The sequence below is a fragment of the Malaya genurostris genome, chromosome 3, assembly GCF_030247185.1.
Source record: "Malaya genurostris strain Urasoe2022 chromosome 3, Malgen_1.1, whole genome shotgun sequence".
Lineage (NCBI taxonomy): Eukaryota > Metazoa > Arthropoda > Insecta > Diptera > Culicidae > Malaya > Malaya genurostris.
In genome coordinates this window covers 183,809,872-183,832,836 of record NC_080572.1, presented here as the reverse complement: position 1 = coordinate 183,832,836, position 22,965 = coordinate 183,809,872, and the positions used below count along the sequence as shown (strand labels likewise).

At 36.7% G+C, this 22,965-nt stretch overlaps 1 protein-coding gene across 6 annotated transcripts in view; it reads right to left on the bottom strand.

Annotated features, from left to right (window-relative positions):
• The window catches only part of LOC131439566 (protein vein), a 174,777-nt gene that overhangs the window by 149,748 nt on the left and 2,064 nt on the right, over window positions 1–22,965 (bottom strand). The window lies entirely within an intron of this gene.

Sequence of the window (22,965 nt, the reverse complement as noted above, 5' to 3'; positions counted from 1 at the left end):
TTTGGTTGTTTCTGCTTCTTATAGGTTCGAAGATTCAAACGTTCTTTAGCACGAAGAACATTTGACTTCGAAGTGCCCACTTTTTTGGCCACATCCCGAACTGAAACCTCCTTCTTTTGCTCGAACGCCTTCAGTATACATTTATCCAACTGAGGGTTAGCAGGACCTTTTTTCGACCCGTTTTCGGTTTATCCTCAAAGGTGTTATCCTCACCTGATAGCATTTCGCACGCCTTTTCCACTTACTCCTTCCATTTTTGCTATCTTTCTCAGTGACAGTTCGTGTTCTGCGCACCATTTGTACACAATTTTTCGACGTTGTTCTGCTGAAAGTCCTCGCATTTCGAAACAAACTAATGAAAACAAATAAACAACTGCACAAGTGGTTAGAGAAGAGTGTAAACAACATGACGCAACCATAAAATTGTGGGGCAGCAGGGACTATGTCTAAGGGCTTGACGACCCCTTCCCCGGCAACTGCGAGTCGCTCCAAAGCCGCTTCTCTACGCAGATGGTAACAAGAGTGTGACAGCTCAACCAAGGGCAGGTGGACACATCGGCTCATACCTAGGGTCTCAAGTTGGTTAGATAGACCTCACGGAGAAGTGAACTTCGGCCTGACGCAATTTCTCACAGGCCACGGGTGCTTCAAATGGTACCTCCACAGGTTCGGCCATGCGACATCCCCTTATGTCCTTTCGCGGCTCAAAGGAGTGAGCTACTGGAGGCATGCGGCATGGACACCACACCGGAAAACCTGATCCAGAGAATGTGCCACTGCGTAGAGAACTGGAACGCAGTGTCGACCGCGGCATCCCAAATTGCGGGCATATTGCAGCGGAAATGGAGTGCGGATCAACAACAGGCAGCCGCGTGCAACCGTAGTAGGCTCAACAGGGATCAGCGAATAAACGTCGGTCCGGGAGAACCTTCTTCGCCGGGAAGCTCTTCGCCGGAGTAGTCTAGATCCATCGTCGGGGACTAGACGAGTAGTACGTAAAACTGCTAGGATCGTCGGGGCGCCAGTGAACCGGAAGCTATCCTCCAACCAGAATCACTGGATCGACCCAGGTATCCTCTCGGTCGGGCGTTGACGGGTATCGAAAGCGTCGGTTTCGGGAGGGCCTCCTTCGCCGGAGAACTCTACGTCGGTGTAGGCTAGATCCTTCGGCGGGGACTAGTAAGTAGCCGCCACAACACCGATTCGAGTCGTCGAGGCGCCAGCGAACAGGAAGCCATGCTCCAACCGGAATCGCGGAACCGACCTCGGCACTCCATCGCGTGTCCCGTGTGGTGTAAGAGACTCGGTGTCGGGAGATTCTCCTTCGCCGGGGAACTCTCCGTCGGAGTAGTCTAGATCCTTTGTCGGGGACTAGATGAGTAGATCGCCGCGTGGTACCGCTAGGATCGTCTGAGCGCCAGTGAACCGGAAGTCGCGCTCCAACCGGAATCATGGGATCGACTTAGGCATCCTTACGGTCGGGTCGTAGACGTGTACCGTAAGCGTCGGTTCGGGAGGACTTCCCTCGTCGGGGAACCCTCCGTCGGTGTAGACTAGATCTTTTGGCGGAGACTAGTCGAGTAGTTCCGCGACGTAGCATCAGTTTTGGGTCGTCGAGGCGCCAGTGAACCGGAAGTTACCCTCCAGCCGGCATCACTGGACATACCTCGTCATCCAACTGGTCGATCCCTCGAGAGCAGGATGCTGATCCCCATTCTGCGTAAATCTGGGGAGGGTGCTGTGAGCACCAATAGCCTTCCACCCCGAAGTAATACCTAGCGGTGGTGCCGGGGAGGTAGGGTTGGAGATCCAAGGTGTTTTAGTGGATAGTTCCGATCAACAGTTGGGTAGTCCTGTGGAGAGTCCCACACTCCGTGCGTAAATGCATTTCACCTTGTAAAAAAAATAAAAGCCATAAAAATTGACAGATTTTGAACGATTGCGAAATGGCAGCGGTTTTTGGTTGCGTCCATACTTTCTGTAACAGTCTTTATGCTCTATTTCGATTGAACAAACGAAGCAAGCCTGCGTTTTTGTTACTTCTACATATGTAAGTCAAGCTAAACAGCATGAATCAGCAGCATAAAACATGTAGTAGTATTATTATTATTTTAATTATTGCTATTGGCATCCGTCACGGTACTACTGCACTACCGGCTGTGTAAATTGCATATTTTTTTAAAAAAAAACTTCAATTCATTGACAGTCTTGTATTTTATTTTCCATGTCTTATAATTTACCTCGACTTTACATTTTATTATTCTTTCGGTCGCTCTTATCATAGAATAGTTAAAATTTTTATCAACCACAGCACCGTCTTTTACCAATATCACACACTAGTAGCAGACATCGGTAACCGTTTCGTTTTCTTTATGCGTGTACGAAATAGAACAAAGCACGCAACGTTCGTTTTGTGTCTTTTTCTTCCGCCGTACCTCCACCTACCGTTGTTGTACATATTGTCATTCTATATAGCGATTTTAAAACTGTAACACTCATCGCCCTGTAGCTATGTAACCGGAGGTCGGATCCAGATGAAATTTCACAGTATCTTTGAAAATAATATGAGCTTTAATTCAAATCAAGATTTGTGAAAATCGGATCAAGCATTTTTGTAGTTTTTCTTCACCATTTTCGGTGCTTTCGGAACAGGAAAGGGGGAACCAGTTGTGTCGAATTAAGTTTTTATACCTACAAACTAACAAGTTCTGCAAACTAGAAGAATTTATCAGACAGTTTTATGGGATTTGTACCTCTTTTTGACCATCGTTCGTAAAAAATACGAATGAAATTGGTAATTTGCCACTTATCACGCTCTAGTTCCGGAACCGGAAGTCGGATCCTAATAAAATGTTTTACATTTTCTTTAGAAAACTATGAGTCCTTTCATTTATTTCTTAGTTTCACATATTACCATATAACTCCGGAACCGGAAGTCGAATCCAAATGAAATTCAATAGCAGACTATGAGATCATAGGACCTTTCATTTGAAGTTTAGCTTGTGAAAATCGGTTTAGCCATTTCTGAAAAAAGTGAGTGCATATCTCTTCCATTTTTTTTGGTACATTTTATCCTATATCACCAGAACCGGAAGTCGGATCGGGATGATATTCAATAGCAGACTATGGGACCTTAAGACCTTTCAGACGAGTTTATGAAAATCGGTTCAGCCATCTCTGAGAAAAGTGAGTGCATATTTTTGTTACATACATACACACATACACACGCACACACGCCGAAAACGAACAGCAAAGTAATATTTTACAGGAATTTCGGCAAATCTAGCTTTTTTTAAAAAATACTCTATTCATTATTTCCGGTCTCTCTGGAATTCAGACTGTTTTACTGATATTCGCTTATGTAAATTACCGTCTTTACAAGCAATTGGTTCGCTGATTTATCAAAGTAGTCATTTTTTTTCAGTGCAAAATTGAGCGATGTGAATAAGTGCATGACCTTCGATTTGGACTTTTCGAGACCAATCATTGTGCTTGTGACGTAGGTTATCGCGATATTGATCATGTCGTTTGGACATGCATGAAGTACATCGTATGAGGGATTAAATCACATGTAAAATTCAAACTTTTTTGGTGTATATGTTTGCGCAACACTTAAAAGTGCACTTTTTCGATAACACTACATTTTCCAGACCAGTAATATAAACTAGCTTAATAAGTTGAACTACCAGTATAAAAATACGGAACAGCAACTTAACGTGCTACTTGGGAACAGAGTATCATATTCGGTAAATGACGTAATTCTAAAAATGAATCGGAATCAAAAATATAGGAAAAAAACTAATCACTCATGCTTTGTACTCACATTTTACAATCGAATCATTTAACGCTTTGAAAAAAATACAAAATAACTTCATTGTCAATTTTCGCACTCGATATATGCAGCTCATACAAGCAATGCACTGAACACACAAAAATCATATCATTCCAAATAAAAATTTGACACGTGTCAGATCCGCCATATTAAAATGACACCTATTCCCGAGCAGCCGATTGGTCGGGTCTCTTTCTAAATTTCTATTAGAATGCTAATGATGGATATAACTGTTGTTCTTAATTGCTTGAACCTGATGAACTGATATTCAGTATAACTTCCCGACCAAACATTTTTCTACAAATTAAGTGCCTTACACTTTCTTCATAATGTTACGTTTACACACACCTTGAAACCAAACAGTTTGGCATGTTTGTGTCATCGTTTTTAATTGAAAACAATCTTTAGTGAAGTAAGATCAATATTTCATCTGATATCAGAATTTGATACGGAAATTACTGCTTGTACTAAACAATTATTATTCGTTAATCAGGTGCGTATTTTAATGATGAATTTTTCTGTTTCGAGTGGCGAATAACTAGAAGGTTAAAATCTATACCACTGATGTATATAAATGAAACAAACCAGCATAATTTATTTCCGACGAATGATCATCAAGTCTTTGTATCGAATGGTATGATCTCTATCGATAGTCGATTGTTTAGCTACCTCAGTGAGGCTTCTAGGAAACAAACATATGATAGTAGATTAATTTACCCAGTGCAAAAGTGCAGTCGGGCAAAAAGTGTATCGTTTTACGCCCCACTGGGGAAAAGAGAGGCAAGCCGTAATCGGTAACAACAGCCAAGTGAGGGCGTAGAACGCACAGGCAGACGATCAAGAGCCGTGCTAAAAACTCGGAGATGAAAAACTCACCACGATCCCAACCGAAGGAGTAAATATAGATCACCCCATCGTCCGGTCGGTCGGTCTATCGCTCGGTTAATTTTCTCGCTCATTTTGATCGTGCAGGCGCAGTGGTGCCGTTTGTGTAGCAGAGAGCCAAAAGTCATGTTCGCTGCGACAGTGGGAAATAAATGTAGGTAGGTAGAGCTAGGATCCAAGTTACACCTTGAAGCGAACGGGAAAAAAGATTTGGACCAACCCAACGACGACGGCTGCCACACGACGCGATTCGGGGCTGATGGCGATGGCCGTCGTTCTGAGATCAAGAGAACTAGCTGCGGGAAAAGTCGGTGTAGTTAAAGATGTCTGTGCACAGGATGACGATGATTTACTTTGCGGGATTCGGTCGTCTTTGCATCTCTTTGCCTGGCAGCATCGCTAGACGGGGATCGGGTTGGAAAATTTAACGCGGCCAGAACGGAAAGCGACAGCGCGAACGCAAGGAAAAGAAAGAGAATGGCAAGTGATGAAAATTGCTTACGATGTTTACCAGAAACGTTGTGGCGTGTTTATGTGTTTGGGTACCTTGCATCGGATGCTAACTGCGGTTACCTTCGGCGAGGTGATCTTGATCGATGCAATCAATGTGGGTAGGGAGATCCTCCACTCCGAAACGTGTGACAGAACGGTGCATGACAGCGCAGTGATTTTCCATTGGAAGTTGCTTGCTTGCTGGTTGAAAAAAAAAACGATCATGCTGATGACTGGTTTAGGGATTACAGTGATGTAATTTGATAAATGGTTGATATTTGAAGATTCACGTCTATCTGTGAGGCACTTTGATGCATAAACTTAATTTATACAGGAAATTGAACAGCACTAGCGAATTTAATTCATGGTCATGAAGGCTAGTCACAATCTCTGGAAATTTTTTTTAATCATCTAGCAGTCAACAAGATAGAATAATGGCGTTTTCTATTGAACAATTGATTTTTTTATGAAATCGGCGATTGAGCAGTGCTTGAGTATTTCTATATACGTTTTAGCGAGTTTAACTACTCACGATCATGCTTGTTGATCCTTTAATTTATATTGCTTCTTCATGCATAGCGATTTCGGGCAATGTTTGAGATGAGCAGCAAGAGTTTTTTTCATAAATACGTTTATTTCTTAAGGATTCACCATATTCACGTAGCATTCACCATATAAAGTGTTTTAAACCAAATATATTTCATATAAAGTCACAACGGTAGCAGCAAGAGATTATAGTTGTTTAGTTGAAATCAAATAAAACAGATTCGGTAATGTTTGAAAAGCGACGAGTCAAGACCCACGCACGACGAAAAAATCGTGTAAATTCTCATCTCGTTAGATGCACATAAAAGAAGCGCCGCAATTCACTCAAATTTACAATTGAAATCATATGAAAATGAAACATTTCTTTAACAAGCAGAACTGATTTAGCTGTTAACTGTTTTCGGTAGTTGAAATTATTTCTCTAATTTTTTTTCCGTTGTCACTCTTTTTCTTGTGGGAGAGGACCTTCCATTTCCATCCAGCGAGGATTGAGGGGCACTTTGTTCGCTGCTCGTCTTATCATTAATTGGTTCATCATCAGTGTTGTTATCAAACGTCTGTTCCGTTCGAAGTTCTAGTTTCACTAGTTACCGTTTCTGAACAGGATTCCTTGCATTTGGTAGAAGTTGTCCTTTTCGCAGTTTCAGTGCAAGGTTTACCGTAGTGAGCAGGTTGTTTACAAAAATGGCATGTTATCAGCTGATTCTCATAGGTAACCAGCGATTTACAACAATCCGCCCTGAGTACAATTTACATACGATGGAATCGCCTCATGTAGTCGCATACGTAGCACTCGCACGCCATTCCGGATATTGGGGATTTCCGCCGCACTTACTGAGTAAAGTCTAACATCAAAATAAGAACAAATTGAAATCTGGTTATGACAGAAACATCAGATTTAACTCTTAATATGCTTTCGACCCATCAAATATTCAATTGATATCACATTATATTATCGTTTTGCTGTTCGCTTTACATAAAAAAAAACCTTCAAAGCAAAAGTTTTGTGAAACTTAAAAAATAAAAATAATAAAATCAACAATTTAAAGAGTCCATTGAAATTGGGCAAATGTCAAATGACGACACAAAAATACAAAGTTGAATTATTCCTTCAATCCTATGTAGCATTTTACAAAAATGCTTTGACATCCTACCGAGTAGCATAATTGTGAAGAAATGAATTTGTTAACGCCTCTATGCCAATAATGCTCCTTCATTTTAGCCACGAGAATATTGGTGTAGAACCACACATGTGGGAGGCATTGGATAAATTGGCGATCATTGGTACCACGTGTGTCTGAAGCTGAATGACGAAGCTAAAACAATTTATCAGCATTCGCAAAACTGATTTTTTTTGATGAAATATAATCTTTTTTAGATACTAGAATGTAATTCTACGGATTAAAAGAAATACATTTTCTTATAACAACATTTCTCCAAGAAGCAGCCGTTCTCGAGATATTGAGACATGGAAATAAAAAAACTCGAGTTCTTGTTGAGTTGCACTGTTGTAGGATATAACAAACAAATAAAAAATTCGTTTAAATTTAACAACATTGTAATTAAAAATACTGAAAACTACAAAATATACATGAAAATGCTATGTCAGGGTACTACATTCCGAGGCAGTAATTGATTTTCTGTTTCAAAAGATTTTACCACCAATTTTAAGCGTACAGGACCATTGCATGGCTAGGTTTCACGATCCTACTGCCACTAAAAATACTTGCCCATTTTTTCAATAACTGACAGTATGGCATATAAAATGGTATATTTCATTTAGAAAAACTGTTTCCATATATGCTTAGAATTACGTCTGACTTTTCACACTTCTACTCTATGTCTGAAACGAAAGCTTAAATTAGCAACTTAGTATTGTAAAATTTATGCGAAAAATTATAATCATACACCAGCAATCGGAAGAGAAATTAAACAAAGAGAAATCAATCTGCTGAGACAGCCTTTTTAAAATATCATAAAATATTTTTTAATTCTAATTTGTATGAATCAAATAATGTTTGTGTTTTCAGATAACGGAATTGTGGATCAGCAAACAAAATAGCTCAATTCATTCTGGGAATTTGTGTCAGCCAACGATAGTGATATGTTTTTTTTACAATATATAGATTATAAAATTAAATCGAATAACTTTAATGCAATAAAGTATGTTAAACCAACCATTTTTCCACCAATTCTTTTAACCTTTATATCCAAATGATGACATTTTAAAAACAATTTTCCACGCGTTCAACATCAACAAATATTCTACATAAGAATTAAGTATAAAATCAGATAAAATTTAAGTATTTCAATCAGTTTATATTTACTTGTCTGACACTTCAACTGTAATTGTCAAACCAATCGAGTATTAAGTGTCACACAATTAAAATTGATCTGCTGTTTGGTAGGTGGAATAAAAGTGTTTTATCTATATGTTTCAATGGGATTTCATTTGAACAAGATATGAAGTGATTTGCATTTGTAATTTAAGGAGTGTATCGAAAAGTAGTTAGCAACATTGATTATTGAATAAAAAAGCGAAAAAAAAACATATTTTGACATCAGTTTTCAATATATTGTAGAAAAATTACATTTTTATGCATTTTACTGAATATATAGAAGAAAATCCTAGTTTCTGTGAAACGCTCGCACTTTGGACTTGACATTCTTCATTAATTTCTTCACAGTTACTTTTGTGACTTTCCTGGTGGCAGCTGTCCAGATTTTTTCAACTCCTGCATGTTTTGGGACACTGTACCTTCCTTCCGAAAGTGCCGCTTGACAATTGCCCAATACCTTTCAATTGGCCGAAGATCCGGGCAGTTCGGTGGGTCCTTTTCCACAAATTGTACATTATTTTTTGACAACCACTGTAGAACGGAGTTGGCGTAGTGGGCTGAAGCCAAATCCGGCCAGAAGAGAGGAGGAGCCTTATGCTTTCTGTACAGTGGCAGCATTCTCTTCTTCAAACATTCTTCTTCGTACACCTTGGCGTTAATTGTTCCCTTCGTGAAGAAAATTACAAATTGCTTGCCAGACCAACACCTTCTGCCCAAACTTTTCCATCGCCACCGTGGTGTCAGTATTGTCCAGGTCCTGGTACACCGATTTCGTATAATATTGTGGTCCGGCCAGCGCTCGAGAGTCTTCCTTGGCGTAGGTTTCGTCGTCGATCAGGATGCATCCGTCTTTATTCTGTAGAATCCGGTTATACAACTTTCGCACTCTTGTTTTGGCCTGAACTTGCTGTACCAGAAACTTTTTCTGTTTCTTGTACGTTTTCAGGGAGTTCCGAACTTTGATCCGTTGAATCATCCCGATGCTGGTGTTGAGCTGCTTGGCCGAATCCCGCGTCGACGCCGATGGGTTTTACCTGATGTACTCAACCACTTTCAAGTCCCGACAGGGCTGGCTGGGACCCGTTTTCCTACCGGATCGGGGCAAATCCTTTATGGAAAGGGTCTTACCGATCTTCTCGATAACATTTTTGACACTGGTGTGGTGCACTTTCAATTTCGTTGTACGTGACACCACTTTCTGAGCACCAAGTGTGCAGAATTTGCTTTCGCGTTTCCGGGTCAATTCGACTCATCATTGAAACGATAAACCGTACCGAAACCAATCGATTGCGCAGCTGTTATTGACATGTAAACAAACATGTCACCGGAAAACACGCTGCAAAAAATTAAGCCATTTCAGAGTAATGACTGTTTGAATGTTGTTAACTACTTATCGATACACTCTTTATGTGTCAAATCAAATGCGACAAAACTAAGTGTAATACACTTTAGTCTAACGTGTCGATTTTTATCAGTGTATAAATAATCTCACTTGAATGCAATTCATTTTAATTTCTTGTGTCGTGCAAGCTCGGATGAAATTCCATGTTATGTCGTTTCGTCTGAGAAATTAACAACTACCCCAGGGTAAATTTTGAGTTCTTAAGATTAATTTCTAATTTATATAAGATGAACTCGATTGACAATGAGATAAAGTTTATCACTTCAACTGAAATCGCAGAATGGTAGAGAAACTTAACGCTATAAAAATAACTGCTTGCACACAAAACTTGAACACAAGCTTGGCGAAGAGAAGCTTAAATATCGAAATCCGTATCGCAAGTATGTACAAAGATATAATTGCAAACATTTGGGATATTGGTGTAATTTCGTCGGCTATAAAACAAATACAAATCAAGACAAACAATGTTCGGTGTTGGTTCCTAATCAAGATCTTATACCGTTTTCGTTTATTGATCAGAGCAGCCCGAGAGCTGACCCAGAGTCGCCAAAATAACTTTTGATGAGTTTGTCTTAGCAACCAGGGGTCGCTCTAGATCGGACATAAATCACGTAGTTTCGCTCTGAAAATTTTCTCGGGTCGCACCACGCATTCATGCGAATTTGTTTTTTTTCTTTTTTATATAAGTTGCTGTTTAGGGCATTCAATTTTTAAATGATATGCTTTGCTATTGAATTGTTTATACATCATTTTCATTTTTATGTGCGAATTAATGTAGTACGACTGCAAACCGTGTAATATGAATTGACTTTCACGGGGAATTGGTATAGAATTTTACGTCATGTCAAATCAATGGAACGCAGTATGATTTCTAATAAAATTCTCATATAGAAAGGTTATGCAATCACTGTGAAAACCGCCTTTTGAATCGAGGACCGGTGGACCGAGAGTCATATATCATTCGAATCAGTTCGTCGTGATCGCAAAATTTCTGTGTGCATGTGCAAAAAATATGCACTTGATTTTCTTGAAGAAGACTGAATCGATTTTTACAAACTTAAGTATGAAACGTCTCACTTTCCCATAGAACGCTATTGAATATTATAAAGATCCGATTTCGAATTCCGGAATTACAGGGTGATATATACAAAAAATTGCAAAAAATATGCCCTCGATGTTCTGAGAGATGTCTGAACCGATTTTAACAAACTTAGATTCAAATGAAAGGACTTACAGTCCTACAGAACGCTTTTGAATTTCATATTGATATGATTTTCGGTTCTGGAGTAACAGGGTGATAAAAATCAGTTTTACGAGTATTTTTATTTACGCAAGGAAACGTAAAAATGAATGAAGACCTTTGACCAAATCATATATTTCTTAAATTTTGCGTGTTTTGTTAGTAGATTACTAAAACATTTGGTTTCCAACATATATGTTCCCTGTTTCCGGTTCAGGAAGTACCGGAAATAGTGGTCAAATACTCTAAGACGGAGCTCACGTCATTTTCTCACAGATACCTAAATCGATTCTCACAAACTAAGGCTCAAATAAACGGTCTTCATAAATTGTGGTTGAATTTCATTCGGATCTTACTTTCCGATCCGAATTTACAAGGTGAAGTGTGTTTAAAATTACATACCGTCGGTTAGAGTAAAGGTAAAATTATTCTAAAAATGGTCCAAAACTGTTTATAATTAAATTTTTAGTTGCTGGCCAAACGATCCAATTTCGGTAATATTGGTTTCTATTTTCGATTTATATTTTTTACGTTTTGTCTTTTACTCATCAGTGCGTAGTAGATTATGTTGAACTGCTAGCGCGACCTGACGGCTCAACATAAACCGCTAGGCAGACAAGTTTCGGCTTGCTAAGTGATGGTTAACTTAGCAGGCATAGATTTTCCTTCAATAGAGCAGCTGAACAAAATGAAATTACTATACTATATTATACTTCGTCTCGCCGGAATTTTTTATTTGAATTTATGTTTTCGGACAGTAGAATTGTCAAACGTCTTATGCTGTTAATGTATCTTTCCATTATTTTACTGATTACTTGGCTGCGATGAATTTATCAAAAAATATTGTGAATATGTTAAAAGCTTTAAATTAAGCAAAAATTAAGCGAATGCACCGATCGCCATATCATCTTTTGAATCGGTGCATCAAACAGCTATGTAGATCTCTCTCAAACTAATGGTTTCGACATATGGGATAAAAATTGAAGCAAAAATAACTAAGATAACTACTTTAAATTGATTCCGCAAATTTACAAAAGCTGCCCTCGCTACTTGTAGTTCATCACTTCTCGCTAGTCTGGGATATTATTTAGTTGTGTTTCATGAATATTCGTAGGGTGACAATCACAGGAACAATTTTCAATTAACTATTCAGCGATAAAACTTTTTTTTTAAACTTTAATTTATGACTTCTGATAGTCAGTAAACTTAGTAAATTTAGTAAACTTTTGACATATCAGAGACTCGGATGTTTCGCATCGCCAAGTTCGACTCCTCTGATAGAACATCGAAACACCAAGATTTTGTTAGAAAAAATGTTTTTGTTCACTGCAGTGATTACTTCACTGATCGTGATACTGGTAATAGGTAAAATCAAGTGAAGTGTGAGAAACCTTCTTCTGTGATATGTGAGTGAAGTGAATGTGGAAGTGAGAACGATAATAGGGGCCCCTATCATTGATACGCACAAAAAACGTTTTATACTGTGATTTGTTCAACTCACGCCTACGATAGCCAACATTAATCATCTAACTGATTACATTGCACACAATGCATCTCCTGGTAAACAATATTCTGTTTAGCTACACTCATATGCGTTCTATCATTAAATCATTTGGCAAGCAATAATGTTGATACCCAATTAAGCACGTGGCTCGGAATAACGAATCACATCGATGCATACTTGATGCATGTGAAATCTTCACACAAAACAACTCGTTGCGCACCAAAAGATTCTTTCGACGATCTAGTTTTCCTTTCTTCGACGGACAAATACTTCTGCAATCCGTTATGCGCCAAACACCTATCGATGATCTAGCAAGCATTGGAGACTTTTCCAACGGAAAATTCCATTATCCATACAAAAAAACTTTATGGATTTTTCCCACTTTTCCGGCTAGTTTTCCTAATTTTTTTGATGTACGAACCCGGTGGGGGTAAAAACTGATCAAACAAAAGAAGAATCATGTAAGGACGGATTTACATGATTCTTCTTTTGTTTGATCAGTTTTTACCCCCACCGTTCTTACGTGATGCGATTACAAAGAATGATCTCTGCATTTTTATATATATATATAGATAGAAGATAGATAGGTAGATAGATATTACAATTACTATCCAGGGTTGATCAAGAAAATTCCCAACCCGGGTAGAACCTTCAACAAATTAGAAATCGAACCCAATATCTCGACCAGTATCAGACAATAGTTCACCAGGCCATTCCCACCGGACCAGTTCATCGATGTTACGATGGATTAACGAGACTGCGAATGAGCAGAGCCAGCCCAATTTCATCAACAACTGTAGATCCCAGCTAGAACTCAAGAAAACCATAATTGGTCCTAAACAATAACATCTCTCAATTCAGCCATATTTTATTTCTAGATTGTCGTTGACTGCGTTACGCGCGTGGGCTCAAACTTTTGTAGACAACTCATTTATTTTGTCTATATCAACTCTAAAATACTTATAACAAAGAAAATCCATCATCATTATATAGACATCTACATTATATAACATCTACAAAAAAAATAGTGATAAGTCAATATACATTATTCTTCATTTTACATAATTTTAAAGAAATCAAATTATAATAAACATTTTAAAATGTGTTCATAAGACAGATATCACATGTGAAATACATAACTGTTTGAGCTCATTTAGAGTTGTAGCACGTTTAATCTGTCTGGCCATTGATTGGAACAAATTATATCTTTGTACAGTAGTGAATTCTGTGATCTGCCCAATAGAATGTTTGGTATTGTTACTTCTGATGCATTTCTGGTATTATATCTATGTAAATCACTTCCTCTCTCAACTCGAAGCAGCATACCATTTATTAATTTAAAAATTAACACCATTGTTAAGTAATAAATTCTTTGTTTGACCGAAATCCATTGTAATGCAGTCAGCAGAAAAGTAGAGCAAGTGTATCTAATACATTTGAGTATCAATCGCATGACTTTATTTTGCAATCGCTGTAATTGCATGATTTGTGTACTTTCAGCAAGAAACAGAATGGATGGACAGAAGTCAATGTGTGCTGAAGTGATTGATTTATACAGAAAAATTTTACTAATGATCTTTGAGTCATTCTTCAAACGACACAATATTCCATACTTTTTGGTAATCTTCCTGATGATGTTATTAATGTGAGATTCGAATGTTAGTTTTTCATCAATTATGACTCCAAGATACTTTATCTCTCTAACGCGATCAATAATCTCACCATCAATTTTAACGTTAGCATCATGCCTAGTGCTCGCAGAAGAAATAACCATGTATTTCGTTTTTGCGACATTCAATTCCAATGACTTGAATTTTAACCAACGTGCTAGATAATGTAGGTCTTCGTTTAATTATTCAACATTTTTCTAATAACATTCACGATCTTATAGAATCTGAATGTAAAAATAAAAGACAACGGACGGATTTCCCTACCGTTGATCCTATGCCGTCTAACAATATTTACGAGATTCTTCCTGAATCCGATTGTAGCGACATAGAAGAAAATTCTTCAAAAATTCCCAAAATGGACGCTTGTCGTTCTGGGAAGAAACATCAATCTATGCCACCAGTGACGGTGATGATTTCCGACTTCAAAGCATTCCGTACTGAGCTTTCTACTTTTCTCCCGGAAGTAAAAGTCTCATTTCAAATCGGACGAAGAGGAGAATGTCGAGTCTTGGTGGATGGATTGGAAGATTACGAACGTCTTATTCGATATTTGTCCGAAAAACTTCATAAATTTTATTCATATGATATAAAATCAGACAGACCCTTCAAGGCTGTCTTGAAAGGATTATCAAATGATCAAAGTATTGATGAAATTAAAAATGAACTAAAAGAATTGCTTGGTTTTGCCCCTTCCCAAGTAATACTTATGAAAAAAAGAGCGAATGGTACTTCTAAACCACGCTCTGGAATTTCCCATGAACTTTACCTAATACACTTCAATCGAAGTGATGTAAACAATTTGAAAACTTTAGAAAAAGTACGTTTCATTTCCCACATTAAAATTCATTGGGAACATTATAAACGGCATAATCGTATTGCAAACTTAACGCAATGTCGTCGTTGCCAAGGCTTCGGTCATGGAACCAAAAATTGTCATATGGATATACGGTGTTTGAATTGTGGTAAATCGCATTCGAAAGACGCTTGTCCAATGAATGAAACCACTGATAAATTTTCATGTTCAAATTGCAATGGAAATCATAAATCCAATTATTTGAAATGTCCTGTCAGGGAAAAAATTTTAAACGCTCGTTCGCTTAGACAACAAGTCAAATCAACGACCTTAAATTTACAGAACATACCTGAAAATTCTTCTAAGGCACCTGCCAATTCGTCTTCTAACGAAAACAATTTATTGACAGGTAGATCGACCTCGTCATCATCTTCTTCTAATTTCACTTATGCTGGTATATTAGGTAGAAATCTATCTCCTATTTCTTCTAATGTAAATAATCAAAACACAGGACCGCCTTGCAGTTCTTCTTCTAACGAAAACAATTTATTAATAGGTAGACCGGCCAAATCATCTTCTTCTAATGGCAGTCTACCTACAAATATTCCTTCAATGCCATTCGCTTCTTTAAATGAAGTCGATTTAGGCGATATAACTGAAAATAAAATGATCTACCTACAAGATCAACTTTTTCAAATGATCATCCAAATGAATTCGACTTCATCACTTTTTGAAGCATTTCAAATCGGATGGAAATTTGCAAATAATATTATAATGAATTTAAAATTTAACAGTGATGTTAAATAATTATTTGAATATTTTAAATTGGAATGCTCGATCTTTGAAATCGAGTGAAGATGAATTTTATAATTTTCTCAAAGTTCACAAAATTCATATTGCCATTGTGACAGAAACTTTTCTTAAACCAAATGTAAAATTGAAAAGTAATCCACATTATGTGGTTCATCGATTTGACAGGTTTACTGGAATTGGTGGTGGAGTTGCCATTTTTGTCCAACGGCAAATTAAACATCGAATTTTACCTTCTTTCAATACTAAAGTTATTGAAAGCTTGGGAATCGAAGTTGAAACCATTCATGGAATTTATTTCATCGCTGGAGCATATTTGCCATTCCAATGCACCGGCGAACAATTAAATTTCTTTAAAGGCGATTTGCAAAAACTTACAAGATATCGATCGAAATTTTTCGTAATAGGGGACTTAAATGCTAAGCATGTCCAGTGGAATTGTAGGCAAAATAACAGTAATGGTAAAATACTTCATAATCAACTCTCAGCTGGTTACTTTACAGTTCTTCATCCCAGTAATCCTACTTGTTTCTCTTCCGTGAAAAACCCGTCTACAATTGATCTGGTTCTAACAGATCAAAGTCACATTTGTAGTGAACCGATTACTCATGCTGATTTTGACTCAGATCATCTTCCTGTAACATTCAGACTTTCCAACGAAGCTATAATTAATCCAATTAGTTCTATTTTCAACTATCATAGAGCAAATTGGTTGGATTACAGATCTCACATTGAAAATCATGTGGATCATGAAACTATTTTAGAAAATTCTGCGGATATCGACACAGCAATTGATAATTTGAATCATTATATTATCGAAGCTAGAAATCTTTCAGTTCCCAAAGCTCAAACTAAATTAAATTCTCCTATCATCGATGACAATCTTCAACTGCTCATTCGGTTGAAGAATGTTCGTCGACGACAATATCAACGTTCTCGTGATCCTGCTATGAAAAACATAGTTAAGGATTTACAAAAAGAAATTAAACATAGATTTACTCTTTTGCGAAATGAAAATTTCGCTAAAGAAGTTGAACAAATTAAACCATATTCTAAACCTTTCTGGAAACTTTCTAAGGTTCTTAAGAAACCTCAGAAACCTATTCCTGCTCTCAAGGAAGGAAATCAAATACTTCTTACAAATGGCGAAAAAGCTCAAAAACTTGCTCAGCAGTTCGAGAGTGTCCACAATTTTAATTTGAACGTTGTGAGTCCTATTGAAAATGAAGTCTCACTGAAATATGATCATATTTCAACTCAAGTGTTATCACACGATGACATTATTGAGACGAATTTTGATGAAATTAAATCAATTATTAGAAAACTTAAAAACATGAAGGCTCCTGGTAATGATGGAATTTTTAATATTCTTATTAAAAATCTTCCCGATGTTGCCTTGAGACTCCTGGTTAAAATTTTCAACAAGTGTTTTTCATTAGCTTACTTCCCAAAAAGATGGAAAAACGCTAAAGTAATTCCTATCCTAAAACCTGATAAAAACCCAGCAGAAACATCAAGTTATCGCCCAATTAGCTTACTTTCTTCTATCAGTAAACTTTTTGAAAAAATTATCTTGTTAAGAATGATGACTCATATAAATGAGAATTCAATTTTTTTACCAGAGCAGTTTGGATTTCGTCATGAACATTCAACTACTCATCAACTTGTCAGAGTAACGAACATGATAAAAGCAAATAAATCTTCTGGGTTATCCACTGGAGTTGCTCTTCTAGACATAGAAAAAGCATTCGACAGTGTTTGGCACAAAGGTTTAATAGCAAAAATGTCTGATTTCCAGTTTCCTATTTATTTGATCAAAATGATTCAAAATTATTTAACTGATCGTACTCTTCAGGTTAGCTATCAGAATTGTAAATCTGAATTGCTACCCGTACGAGCCGGTGTTCCGCAGGGTTCGAGTGTAGCTCCAATCTTGTATAATATTTTCACTTCTGATCTTCCAAATCTACCCGTTGGTTGTCAGAAATCGCTATTCTGTGACGACACAAGTCTGTTAGCCACAGGTAGAAATCTAAGAGTGATCTGCAGTCGCCTACAAAGAAGTTTAAATATTTTCAGTGATTATCTGTCAAAATGGAAAATTAAACCAAATGCAGCAAAAACGCAATTAATTATCTTTCCTCACAAGCCAAGAGCTTCTTTTCTAAAACCAAACAATAATCACATTCTCAAATTGAATGGCTTGGAATTGACATGGTCTGATCAAGCTAAATACTTAGGTTTAACGTATGACAAAAAACTCACTTTCAAGGATCACATTGAAGGAATCCAGGCAAAGTGTAATAAATATATTAAATGTTTATATCCTCTTATAAACAGAAATTCTAAGCTCTGTCTAAAAAACAAATTGTTAATTTATAAACAAATTTTCAGACCAGCCATGCTTTATGCGGTACCAATTTGGTCAAGCTGTTGTTCCACCAGGAAGAAAACGCTTCAAAGGATTCAGAATAAAATTCTGAAAATGATTCTGAAGCGTCCTCCCTGGTTTAGTACAAATGAGTTACACAGACTCACAAATATAGAACCATTAGATGTAATGTCACATAATATTATAAGCAAATTCCGACAAAAATCGATGCAATCTTCAATTGAATCGATTCGCTCTCTGTATTAGTTAGTAAGTTAGTATATAAGTTCCTTTTCCCCATTACACAATACAAGTAGGTTTAGAATTTTCCCTACACAAAAATCTCAGAATTGCGGAAGCAAATGATGTCTTCATGGTAATAACCAAATCATATATATATATATATAACAGGGCTGAAAAGTCACCACTTGTGGCTGAACACCCAATTTAAATCTTAATAATTTAATTTTAACTCATATTCCAATAAATAGTTATTTAAAAAAAAAAAAAAAAAAAAAAAAAAAGGTCTTCGTTTAAGTGTGCAACAACTTCATTAAAATCCTCAGATGCTATAAACAGAACCATGTCGTTAAGAAATAAATTGATAGCACAAAATTGTAAAACTCGTTTCATATCATTAATATACATAATAAATAAAATTGGTCCTAGGACACTGCCTTGAGGCACTCCAAGTGAATTATCTAGAGAAGTAGACACAAAATCGTTAAATACAGAATTTTGTTATCATATAAATAGCTTTCAAACCATTTGTATGCTACTCCTCCAATGCAAAAGCGTTGTAGGGTTTGTAACAATAAAGGTCTCGAGATTGTTTCAGAAGCGCACTTTAGATCCAAGCCGTATAGATTGTGGTAACTTTGAAGGGGGGAAAATAGTTTTTATCTCCAAATTTGTGTACTGATGAGTCAAAGACGAAACGTATAATCAAATCAAAACGGGTCCCGATCATCAAGCCCTAACAAGTTTACAACAAAAAGCTGTAGCAAGTTCTGATATAATTTTGGACTTGTTAGTAGTCAAAATATCAAAATTTCCAAACAAGTCAGAAAATGAAAAATAGCTTAGATACTATATGTTGACCGGGGTATGTGTACCTAGCATAAATTTGGGGGTTAACACTACAGGTTAAAGGTCTTACAGTCCAATTGAATATTGTTTATTCCAATTTGATTTACGGTTCCGGAATTACACGATGAAGTGTCCGTCAAACCGAATTTTACAGCGACAATGTATAATACGGAAAAATCATTCTAAACTTGCCTCAAAACTATGGTAAAGTGAAAGTAGTTTCAGTTGCTGGCTAAACGAATCGATTTTGGCTATATCGTTCTTTAGTTTCCTGTTGTGGAATTATCGGGAATAGTGGTTAAAAAGTTCGAAAACGCGACTGACTCCATTTATGTTTTTATTCAAGACTTAAATTGAATTTATTAAAGAAGGGATTCTTTTTAAAATTATGAATTATTTAAGAAAGACACAATTACACCACTAGTTGGATTCAAACAGGTGATCGCATCGCGTCCATTGCACAGTGGTTCAAAAACCCAATTTTACGCTTATAATTGATAACTCAATTAAAACGTAGTTTAACGATAGGCGCTCTCTTTCGAAAGACTTTAGTTATGTGATAAATGCCCTTAAAAGTGATAAAAATATTATTTTAGCTCAGGGTCAACATAGGGGCTAAGTAAATTCGACATAGTTGTGTAAAAAGTCCATTTAAACAAATTTGCTGAACGTACTATTCCCGTAACTGTAGTCTTATTTATGAGATAATGTATTTTTTGAAAAGGGTGTCCTAAAACCAGTTTTTGTAAAAAAAATGTTTATTTTTAATTTCTATGAGTTTTTCATTTCATACAAAGTTTTTCATCATTGGAAACTACACAAGTTTCTCGAATATACTTTGCCGCTATTATTTCAGCCTAATGAAATAGAGCCATTTTTCATGTTGTTTTCACATAATTCTAACATGTCTATCATCAAAAGGCACAGAAAGGTGCAAATGAGACCACTTACATATAAAACTACTTCAAAAGAGCTTTCATACCGTAGTTGAATTACTCGTCTGCAGAAACATGAAAAATTGCTCTATTTCATTAAACTAAAATGATAGCGATGTAGTATATTCGGGCAAGTTGTGTAGTTTTCAATGATGAAAAACTTTGTATAGCATGAAAAACTCATAGAAATTAAAATAAATAATATTTTTTTAAACTGGATATAGGAAACTCTTCTCAGAAAATACATTATGTAATGAATTACACTCCAGTTACGGGAATTGCAAATTTGTTTGAAATGACTTTCTGCACAACGTTGTTGACCTTGAGCGAAATATTTTTATCTTACTTTTGGGGGAATATTTTTATTTCGCTATTAGGGGAAGTAGTCACATCAATAATTTTGCTTTTCGGAAAATGGCGCCTAACTTTGCTGAAGAAACTGTATCTAAAAAATAACGTTTTTAATGTGTTATCAATTAAGAGCGTGAAATTAGACTTTTGAACCACTGTGCATTGTGACATATTTACTTTGATTGAATGAAACAAACTCGCACGCGCGTCTTGGCGCTTTGCGTTCCACGCTCACTCTGATAGCAACCTTATATGAACGGCTGAAAGCAAAAATCGGATAATTGCAACTTACGAGGTCTGTTCAAAAAGTACCCGGAATTCTTTCATTTTTCTAAAAAAATATTCTACATCTATATGGTCCCCTTCAAAGTAATCCAAAGTGTATTATATACTTATGCCAGCGTTTTTTCCAGTCTTCGAAACACCCCTGATAGTCACTTTTTGTAATGCTCTGTAGCACTCTCAGCGGTTCTGCCTTTATCTCTTCAATCGATGAAAAACGCTGCCCTTTCATGGGTCTCTTCAACTTTGGGAACAGGAAAAAATCACACGGAGCGATATCTGGTGAATAAGGAGGTTGCGGCATGATTAAAGTCTTGTTTTTATCCAGTTTTTTTCAGCAGTTTTGGAACGAATTTTGCTGCCACTCGTTTCATGCCCAAAACATTTGAAAAAATATGATGGCATGAGCCAACTGATATGCCAACTTCATCAGCAACTTTTCTAATAGTGATTCGGCGATCATCCATAATCATTTTTTTCCACTTTTCCCACATTTTCATCGATTATTGACGTGCTGGGTCGACCGGAGCGTTCGTCGTCTTCAACGTCTTCGCGGCCATCTTGGAAACGCTTATACCACTCGTAAACACTTGTTTTTTTCATAGCAGACTCACCGTAGGCTCTCTGTAACATTTCGCACACTTGGTTATACTTTATTTCATTTTTCACGCTAAATTTAATACAAATTCTTCAATTATTCCATTGTTTAACCTAACAAAAATCGCCGAGCTCAAAAAAACACGTCTACACCAGCCGCTACAAGACAGAATGTAAACAATGAATACAGCTGAAAATTTCACCATACATTAGGGACATATGTACCAACACAATAAAAAAAATTTTTGACCACCGGACTCTCCAGACGCGCGCAATTAAAAAATTCCGGGAACTTTTTGAACAGACCTCGTAGTTTGGAAAACCCGTTTAAGTATTTTTGAATGCAAAAACCGAATAAAAACATTGAGAGCAGAAACCGGATATGGATTTTGCAATGAAATAATCGTTTAAAGATATCCTTTTTTGCAAGAACCGGACAGAATGTAATAAATGTATTTAACCGGTTTTTGCATTCAAAGTTTTTAAGGCAGCATAGATCAAGTTGCCCGTAACAAACAAGCAAACCATGCTTCGTCCATTGCGACAGTTGGTAAAAACTTTGAATGCAAAAACCGGTTAAATACATTTATTTTGGAAGAACCGGTTAAGTTTTTGTCCGGTTTTTGCATTCAAAGTTTTTCTGTCGGGTTCTTGCAAAAAAAGATATCTTTAAACAAATCCATGTCCGGTTTTTGCTCTCAATGTTTTTATTCGGTTTTTGCATTCAAAAATACTTAAACGGGTTTTCCAAATAAGTTGCACTTATCCGATTTTTGCTTTCAGCCCTTCATATAAGTTTACTATCAGAGTGAGCGCGGAACGCAAAGCGTCACGACGCGCGTGCGAGTTTGTTTCATTCAATCAAAGTAAATATGTCACAATGCACAGTGGTTCAAAAGTCCAATTTCACGTTCTTAATTGATAACACATTAAAAACGTTATTTTTTAAGTACGGTTTCTTCAGCAAAGTTAGGCGCCTTTTCTTTTGAGAAAAAAAATTATTAATGTCATTATTCCCCCTAAAAGTTAAATAAAAATATTCCCCTAAAAGTAAGATAAAAATATTTAGCTCAGGGTCAACCAAGCTGTCAAAGTTTTTCTGTTCGGTTCTTGCAAAAAGGATATCTTTAAACGATTCTTACATTGCAAAATTCATGTCCGGATTTTGCTCTCAATGTTTTTATCCGGTTTTTGCATTCAAAAATACTTAAACGGGTTTTCCAAACTAAGTTGCACTTATCCGACTTTTGCATTTAGTCGTTCATATGAGGTGATAGTAGATGAGTTTCACCTATTTTTATCAGTGTATCAAGTAAATGCTTTAATTTACTCGAAACCAAAAGTGAAATTGAGTCTCAATTTTACAATGTTTGGAAAAATTATTAAACTCTGCTCAAATTTGAGATGGGCAAAACCGTTAATCATGTATCCAAATACGCAGTAAGTTTGTGTACTCTCTCAATGATTTCGATCATTTCCAATTCTTTTAAACAGAATAGTGAACTATCGTTCTTAAATGAAGAACTCTTGTTTGCCCATTGTTTCAGAATAACTAGTCCTTTTGAACCGTTCTCGGGGTGCCCGTCTTTAATCCGAATGGTGAAAATGAATGAAATAGAAAAGATAGTTTTGGTTTCGGCTTTAGCGGTCTGTTAAATAAGAACGGCTGTTATATACTGCCCAACCGTTCGTGGGCATACGATTTTTAGACGAGGAACGATAAGATATTTCCCTTGAAAAAGACCATAACCAGTGGTCGAAACGTCGGGCAGTATATAACAGCCGTTCTTATTTAACAGACCGCTAAAGCCGAAACCATAACTAATG